Here is a 9244-nt window from a genome sequence, read left to right as displayed (position 1 = left end):
TCAGAAAATGGGTTTTCACAGATGAGTGGAGTTTGTGTGTGGTCTTTTAGGAAGACAGGAATTAAAGGTTTTTTTATTAATGAGAGAGATATTGCTTATCAGTGAAAACCTTGTTAGAGCCCTGTCAAGGCTGCACTGAGGGCGTTGTTGGAGCAGCACAGCAGCTGCATCCACTGACCCAGGACAACTTGTGGGGAATTCATTTCCCCACCCAGTGCCCATCAGTGCTTCCTGATGACATCCCGTGCACAGGGAGCTCAGGTCTGCCAGGGCAGGACCTGCCTGGTGGCCCTGGCTCCCTCCCAGGAGACACCAAATGGGCAGGACAGAGGTTCCTTTTCCCTGAGCAGCTCTGGCTGGGAATATCAGGTCAGGTGCAGGTGGCAGGAGAGGTGCTGCTGGTACAAAGGGAACGGGAGAGGAGCACAGGCAGAGACCAGGCACACACAGCCAGGCCAGGTCTCACCTGGGAGCAGGTGCTGGCCTGGGGGAGGGATGGAGGAGAGTGAGACCAAGTCCATTCCCTGCCTGTTCCCACAGAATTTCCCAGGATGTGGCTGCACCTCCCTGTGCTGAGCAGGACAGGTGAGCCTGTGGCCTTCTGAGCAGCTCATGCCTGTTCTCAGGCTGCTCCACCTCCTGCGTGGCTTTTCCTGCCCTGTCTGCCCTGATAAATACTGGAACTGGTAACAAATCTTGCTAAAATCTGGGTGGTAGAAAGTTTAGTACCTCCAGTGACGTATAAACACTTGTTATCTACATTAATATTCCTGATCATGGAACCCCACAAGCTGCGTAAAGCAAAGACCTTTCCTGCGTGAAAATGGGACCAAACTTTAGTGGCTGCTCAGTGTCAGACCTGGCGAGCTGTGCATGAAGACATCACCAACAGCTTCCCAGGAGCTGTGTCCCTAAATGCTGGGGCAAAACCAGAATTTTGGAGCAGCTGCTGGCCGTGGTCACTGGGTTAGGAAGTCGTTTGCCAGAGGTGTGGCTGACACAGCCCTTGTGCACTTCACGCCATCATTTCACTGCTCAGAGGCTTTGCAGTAGAGCTGGTTTCCAAGCAGGGAAGAGGGATTGCAGTCTCCTGGCTAACGAGGCACGGCTCCCTCCCTCCATCCATCATCTTTAAGCACGCTGAGGGATGCAGGTCCCTGCAGCAGCCCTGGGCAGCACGTGCTGCCTGCCCCGTGTGCCGCTGTCTGCAGCCCTCGGAGAGCCCAGGGCCGCGGGGATTTCTGCATTTCTGTCATTTATCCCTCTGAAAATGCCCACAAAACCCCTCCAGCTGCCAGCGCTGGCGAGAAGAGCAGGAGTGGGGGCAGAGCTGTGGCTTCCTGCCTCCCCAGCTCAGGTACCCACCAACACACAGGCAGTGCAAGAGCTTTAATTAGCTCTTGATGCTATTTTTACCTCCCAGCAAGCTTAATTTAGCTCAAGCTGTCATGCAGTGATCGTTAAGGGGAAAAGAACTGGGGGTGTTGGCCCCTCTCTGCTGAGCTCGGGCTGCACCTGGGGCTTTTCTTAGACCTTGCACTGCAGTGAATGTTTATAGCCCAGAGACATTTCATGGACAGCCCTTGAAGTGCTTACACTGAGTTTGGGGGCTCTGCTCACACCCACTTCAGTTCAAAACAACATCAATATCTTACAGGAGAGGTGCTTGAGTGCTTCAATCGTTACCTGCCTTGCTGCTAGAAGGACACAGAAACCTTGAAAAGCTGCGAGGAAGAGGATTATTCTCCCCTTTTGAATCTACAAGGCTCTTCTAGGACGTTGTGCCAACTTAAATGATACTTGGAAGGGGAAAAGGGCCCAGCTGTTGAAGCTTTAATAGCCCCCCAGAGCAGCCCAAGCTTGGTGCTGGGGTGAGTGATGTGCAGGGCTGAGCCAGCTGCTCTCCCTCATGCCTGGGTCTGTCCCTGTGCCGAGGGCAGCACGGTTCTGCAGCCTGACCAGGGTCACTGGATCGTTGGGGTACTGCAGTTCATGCCTTTGGGATCTCAATGCAAGCCCCAGTGCACCCCAGGCAGAGGTTAATGGGCAGCACAGCTCCCGTGGCACAGAGGTCCTGCAGCTCCTCTAGCACAGTCCCCAGCTGCTTTGCTTTGCAGCGTTAGCTATTTCCCTCTTTCATTCTGCTTTTGTAGCTTTTTGTAGGGTATTGAAAGCAGCAGTTGGGCCCAGGTTCCTGGCTGTGAGCATTCTGACACGCTGTGGGTAGGAGAATTCTGTGTCAGGTTCGGTAGGGAGAGAGGGCTTTGGGAAGAGCTCTGCAAAGGGCAGGGCTCAGCTATTGTTAGGGATGTAAACTCTGAACAGATATATTTAGGTTAGACCTGGAGAGCTGGACCTGGATGTGTGGGCAGTATTGCAAGCTCGGAGCTTTAGCTCCTGTTTCCCTCTCGAGAAATGCACTTTGTGTAATTTTTGCACTTTGTGCTTTCCTACAACACCCCAGGGCAGGAGCTGCCAGCGCGTGGATGCAGAGACCTGCCTGCCATCCGCCTGTCCCTGTGTCCCAGCACCCTGCAAGCCTCCCGTGGGTCAGTCAGAGGGGGAGAGCTGAGGCTGTGCCCTCCCTTCAGCTCCTGCCCGATTCCAGAGCCATCCCACTCCCAGCTCCTCCCAGACCACCCAGCAGCTGAAGGCTCCAGTGAGGACCCTCATCCCTGCAGCTGATCTGCCAGAACTGCTCTTCCCACCTGCAGCCCCATCACAGGTTCTCCCCTTGCCAAAGCATCCCTTCAGCTGGGGTGAGCAGAGGTAAGAGCCTGAGACACCCAGGGAAAGGGAGACACGTGGGTGGGATGGCTTCTATAAAAGTTTTGTGGGGGATATCTGTGCATCCAGAAGGACCATGTGAGTGAGGCTGGCTGTACACACACAGCCTGTGAACCAGGACCATGGGGGCTGCTTGGGGGATGATTTTATTTGCTGGAAGTTGCTGGGTTCACCCCAAGCCATTGGTGTGAAAGAGCTGGAGCAGTGCCATCGCTCCAGTGAGAGCAGCAGCCTGGCAGAGATGGCCAGTTTGGGAATTGGTCTGCTTTCAGGGCTGGGGTGGGAAATAAAGCTCAGTAACTTCTCCTTTGACCTTCAGAATATCATTTGATCTCCTTATATTTGGAGCTGAGGTGGGCTGAGTTATCAGCAACAACCTCTGCAAACCTGACCCAGGCAAAAGGGCAGGTTTTGAGCAGTCCACAGCAAAAAGGCTGATGTGAGATAAAGAAGGAGAGGGAAGTGGGTCAGCCTTGCAGATTCAAGTTATGGTGGATTCTATACAGCTTTTCCATCATTCTTGCACTGCCATGGCAGGATTTTTTTCACCAAACTGTAAAAAATAACTCTGGCAAGAAATGAAGCACAGGAAGTGCTAAGGAAAAGAGAACTTCTCAGAAAAATTATGTAAGTCAAGTTTAAGAGAGAAAATCCCAAGTAATCTCATTACCAAAATCAGTTAGTGGTGAGCCTTGCAGTGTGTGAGCTCACATGTGGTTTCTTACTGATTATTTATCAGGTGCTCCTGGTGTGTGATGACAAGCACAAAATTAATAGGTTATTGCTGTGGCTCAATCTGGGATTAAATAACTCATAACCAGCCTTCTTTTTATTCATTTATTTATTTGTAAAGCCTCCCTGGAGAGCCTGTGTGCCCATTGATCCAGCGCTGCCGTGTCCGTGCGTCGGTAACGGCTGCTGCTCCCAGTGAGGGGAGGCTTTCAAGCCCAGTATTGATCCTTTGGAAGTTTGTTTGCTCATAGTCACAGTTACAAGCCCTTGTTCAAACTGCCATGAGATGGGCTGTTTTATTTCTTAATATCAGGCTAAACCTCTTCCACATCACAAAGATTTATTTCTGCACTTAATTTTTCCAATACGTGTTTTCTATCTCAGAAACCGAGCTGACATTTCTGTGTGACACTAATGCAGCTCTTAAAGCTGCCTGAGGTATTTCAGTCTCCACGTGTGCCAGGGGAGTTGGTGGGTGCCAGCAGCCTAGGACAGGGCACCTGGAACCCTATGGACCAGGTCCAACACATATCCTCTTTGGAAATTTCAGTGAAAAGCAGGAGATGCTGCTTTTCTCTGCAGCCATCTCTGCTCTCTTCAGCTATTCTGTGGAACCAGAGGAGCCCTGTGCTCCTCTCCTGCCTGCAGCACACCTTTTCCAAGCTTCAGGAGGGACTGTTTCTTCCCAAGCAGTAATTCCAAAACCAGAGCTATCTTTCCCAGCTGCCCAGTTTTCCAGGTCAGGTTTGTGGAGCTGCTTCTCCTGCGAGCCCAGATGGAGCCGTGGGCGCTGCCCTCACCATCTCCTCCTCTTCCTCTCCTCAGCTGTGGTTAAAGTCAGCTCCCCATGTGCTCCTCACACTGGTCCAACCTTCCCTGCCAACCCAAGGAGCCCCAGTTCAGCTGCCCTCAGGCTGCATCCTGCACACCCTGTTTCGGGACTGAAGAATTTGCACCCTTTGGGTGCTCCATGAGCTCGGTGGGATCACTCTATTTCACCAGGGTTATTAATGACCAAATCAGCCTTTTCTGGCTTTGCCTCTGAGGGAGCCAGGGTGAGCTGTGCTGTCTGAAGGAGGGTGACAGTGCAGGGGTGGCCTGGGCACAGTCCTGCCTGCCTAAGCACTGCCAGCTCTCAGAAGTTTTGCTCTGAAAGAGCTGCTCTCCTTGACCTATTTTTTTTTTTTTTTTTGCTCACATCCATGGCCTGTGTTGTGTCCTGAGGAAGGGATCACACTGCTCGAAGGCCCTTTATTTTTAGCTAGCCCAATTTCTTGTTGCAGCTTAGTGGGGTCTGGTCCTTTCAGTTCAGCTCCATCACAGCTCACGCTCTCCAGAGTTTGATTGCTTCTACCCAGGTCCCTGATGTTCTTTGTACATCCATTTCTCACTCAGAGGGTTTCCTACTCCCCTTGCACTGGCTTCATTCCTTCTCCTTTATGTCCTGCTCAGCCTCTCCCACTGCTCCAGATCCGTGGCTGAATCTCTGGTTTCCCTTGGCCCTTGGTTTGCAGCATGGACCAGGCATTCACAGCCACAGGCCGCCAGGCTTGTCCTGGAGCTCAAACAAACCTTCCACAAACAAATCCTTCCCTCCTGTCTGCTCTGATAACCTTGGCAGTGCTTCCCTTCCTCCCAAATGTCAGGAAATTGGAAATGATGTCACATAAAAATCAATGGCTTGGCCCTGCTCCTTTTGCCTTCACCCAGGGCAGGAGGGAGCTGCTGTTTCCTGGTGACCCAGAGCAGTGATTTATTGAGGTGACCCATCCTGTCCAGGCAGCTGACCTGTGGTATATTCATTTTTCTCAGTCCACCCACATAGCCCAGAGCAGTGGCTTGTGCTTGGCATTAGGCCACAGGTGTGGGCTCAGAAATCTGCCCAGGATATTTCCTTTCTGTGACTGTGGAGCTACAGGTAAGGACTTGCTCCAAATCTGGGTGAGCTGGGTTAGAAACAAAGTGCTCATTTCTCCAGTGCTCATTTCATTTCCCAAAGGATTGAGGCCCTGCAAGGGCCATGTGCTGTTTCCATCAGCAACTGTTGCTCCAAGGCAAGGAGGGATTCATTATGAAGACTGCAGATTACATTGCAGACTGCCTTTATTATTCCCCTGGACTACTACCAGAATGCACAGTGTGATCCAAGGAACAGGGGCAATTCTAAGGTTCCATTTCCTGGAAATCATTGGGGCTCTACTCATTTAATTTAAAATCCAGCTCCTGTTGGAAACCAAACAGCCATAGGAAACATAACACAATTGATAAAGGTCACTGTGGACTAAATCCTTCCTGATGATCAAGCCAGCTCCTGTTCTTGTCCCTGAAAAACCTTTCCCTTGGGAGCCCTGTGAGTCCTCCAGGTGCTGGACCTGGGAAGGTTTGTTTCAGGCAGAGGTTCTGCAGCATCCCTACCTGTAGGAGCAACGGGATGGGACGGTCGGGATGGACGGAGATGAGAGATCTCTGCAGCCAGGTCTGGAACTTGGGGTTTATTGCAAAGGGCCAAGTGCAGGGGAATGAGAGAAGAGAGGGGGAGAGAGGATGAGAGGGTAAGAGAGTAAGTGAGTAAAAAAGGTAAGAGCGTAAAAGCGTAAGAGAGCGAGGTTCACGTTACAATACAATCAATCTTTTTCTGTGTTGAATATTCTTATTCTCACTAACCAATCTAGTACAAGATGCAAATCCTATAGCATTTACATACAGCCTATAAGAATCATAACATTACCATACTGTGTTATATTTTAAACCCTAAAAACTCCTCTTTGGACCCCTTCTGCCAAGCTGTAGGGTCTGCTCTGACCCTTGGAGCTGTCTGCAAGCAGAGGGTGTTGTTCCATCAAAAGGGGATCACCTTCAGCCAGCCACACCATTGTTTTCCAGTTGTTCAGTAACTGAGGGATCTCAAAGCTGCTTTCATTTCAATCTCCCTTAGAGTTTCCATATTCTCAAAATCTTTTGCCAGGCAATCATATTCATAAGGCTTTCCTGTTTCATCTTCACCATCACCTATCCCTGTTCCCCATCACATCAGCTTGGATTCCATGTTCCAGCAAGGAAGAAACAGGCACCAGCCTCTCACACACCCATGATCTCATGGAAATTGAAGTGTGAGAGGGAAAGGAACGAGGCAATTGAGAGGTGCAGCTTTGATGCCTGACCCCTGTCCCTGCTGCTCACATCACATCAGCAGAAATGAGCCCAAATGGGTCTATTTTCCAGTGCCTGATGTTGGTGGACAGCAAATCACAGGAAATACTTCATTATTCCCCTCTAAGTGTCTTTCTCTGGACCTTCCCATACTCCTTACTATGATTTTTGGCTTGTTATTAACTAAAATGTGCAGGGAGGATGGTTGTTGATGATACATGAGCCAAGAATAGATCCCAGCTCTTTCTACCATTTTGGCACCGAAATGCCAAGAGGGATGAGACACCCTGTAGTAAATGCTGCTCATTTTGAGGCAGCAACTAGAAAATACTGTTCTGGCTGAGCTAGGGAGAAGAATGGATGGGCAGGAGGATCTGTGTTTTGGCTGTTTGATTGCTGAATCCAGTGGGAATCCATAGAGATGGGAAGTGGCATCTTCCCTGGGAAATGGGAGCTGCAGGGCTGATGTGCTTCTCTGCCCCATGGCCACCAGTTTCTTCTCTGGCTGCTGTCTCCTAATTGTCCAGGGAAAAAAGAATCTGAGCATCCTCTCAGCACTTGGCTCTTTGCTCCCCTAGCAGGGAGGTATTTCTCCTGGGAACACATCCTGCTTTTCTTGAGCTGAGGGAAGCATTAAATAACATTGAAAATGAGGCTGCTTAGCAAAGCCAAAGGTGGAGGGAAAGCTTGCAGGAGTGTGAGCTGTGGCACTTTCTTGGGCTGTCTGGAGACAGCAATCCCCTTCCTGTAGGTTGGAACCTTCTGGGAAAAGGCTCAGTGTGAACGTAGGAAGAGCCAAATCTTTAATTTCATATGGAAGGGAATTGTCAAAGCTGTTGCAGCGCTCGAGGGTGAGAGTACATCTGCTTCCTACCAAGATGTACTTGCCTGCTTTGGACTCGAGGTCAGATCTGATAATTAAAGACTCTCTCCTTCTCTGCCTTTCACTCAAGAACTTGATACTCTTCCAGCAGCATTCCCTGCTTTTCTCTCTTATTGCTGCCCAGAGCAGTGAGCTGGAGGGGCACACAGACCTTGGATGTTGCATCTGTTCCGTAAACGCCTTTCTTTGGACTCCACAGTAACTACAAGTTTCCTCCATGTTAATCTAAATGAAACTGCTGCAGACACAGCCCAGGATGGGTGTGGGGAGCTGGTGCTGTGGATTTGTGAGACAGAAGTGCTGGGGATGAGCACTGCAAGAGCTCAGAGCTCCCCAGAGCAGTGGAGGAGCAAGAAACCTCTGTCAGCATCACCTACTCGCTTTCACCATGAGGGAATTATGGCACAACATTATCCTTGGAGGCTTTCAGGTGTAAAAGTACAAGCTGTGAGGACTTTTGGCATCTCTGAGAGTCTGTGTAAGCAAGGGAGAATTAATCTATTTGCATCTGAGGCACTAGGAAAAAAAAAAACTACCCTCCTCCAGTCTGTTTGGCCGTGTTGGCACAGAGAGTTGTCATCTCCTGGTCCAGGCAGGATTTGTGTCTCCTGATTTAATCACTAAACCCACCACCCTTACTGCAGTGATAACAGCAGCAGGACTTCTCTCCCAGGGACTCTGCACACCAAGGGAGCACAGGAGTGATGGAGCCACTCCTGAGGGTGTGCAACAAAACCAGTGCAGCTCTAAAGGGAGTCCAGGGAAGATGCAGCCTGCTTAGAAAGTCAGTAGCTTTTGTTGTCTAGCTGGATTTAGATATTTTTCCTTACTGCTTGCAGTGCTGAATAGCAGCAGAATGTGCCTTGGAAAATATACATGACATGGCACTTATCTGTGATTCATTCTGCCTTTACAGCAGCAGTCAGTGGCACTATCAGCCTCCTTGCTACTCCACACAAGACCATCTCTCACACGTATCTTTTTCCTTCTTGCTCTTATTCCTTTAATCTTCTGTTGCTGTGGGTTCCCCTCCACCCTTCCCCCCATACCAACTTCACTTTTTCTCCACTGCACCAAGAACTCTGATTTCTGGTGCTATTTTATCAGTCTGCAGGGCACCATAGGAACTGCTAATTTGCCCAAAGCAGCAAATGTGCAATAAAATAATAATAATTAAAAAATATGTTATACATAAATGACATGGGCATGAGAGAAGCTCTTCCTTTAAGGTTTGCCCAGGCCTGGCTGCAGCTCTGTCCTCATTTCCCTGCCTCCCTCCAGAGCACAAGGTGGGTTTGGACAAGGGAGGGTACTGGCCGCTCTGGGAAAAGCAATACAACAACAAAAATAAAGCAGATTATTGTGTCATGTCACTCTGCTTCAAGTTTGATGATGTCATAAATGTAGCATGGCTTTTGCAAAATTAGCATGGTCTCCTAATTGGTAGATCTACCATGGAAGTGGAAAAGTGGCAGTGTTGGAGGGGAGAGGGATGGTGATGGGAGCTGCTCAGGGCTGGGCTTGGTCCAGCAGCTCAGAGCAGCTTTGTTAATCCTTGATCGTGGTGTCAGTGATGCTCAGCAGCTCCTGTGCCAGGGACTGGCAGTTCTTGATAAGGCCCTGCAGGGAGATAAGATAAGATGCTGCCTCCATCCTTGGGGGGATCAGTGCCAGCTCTGGCTGGAGCAGCAG

The 9244-nt window shown here is 50.0% G+C and overlaps 1 protein-coding gene across 1 annotated transcript in view; it reads left to right on the top strand.

The window, feature by feature from the left end:
• Nucleotides 1-2474: 2474 nt before the first annotated feature.
• The window catches only part of CACNG5 (calcium voltage-gated channel auxiliary subunit gamma 5), a 12666-nt gene continuing 5896 nt past the window's right edge, over nt 2475-9244 (top strand). Inside the window, exon 1 of the mRNA XM_005425760.2 lies at nt 2475-2769. The gene's annotated coding sequence lies outside the window, so the exon portion shown is untranslated. The remainder of the gene's footprint in view (nt 2770-9244) is intronic.

This window comes from Geospiza fortis, unplaced genomic scaffold, assembly GCF_000277835.1.
Source record: "Geospiza fortis unplaced genomic scaffold, GeoFor_1.0 scaffold221, whole genome shotgun sequence".
Taxonomy (NCBI): Eukaryota; Metazoa; Chordata; class Aves; order Passeriformes; family Thraupidae; genus Geospiza; species Geospiza fortis.
This window is presented reverse-complemented; position numbering and strand designations above follow the sequence as displayed.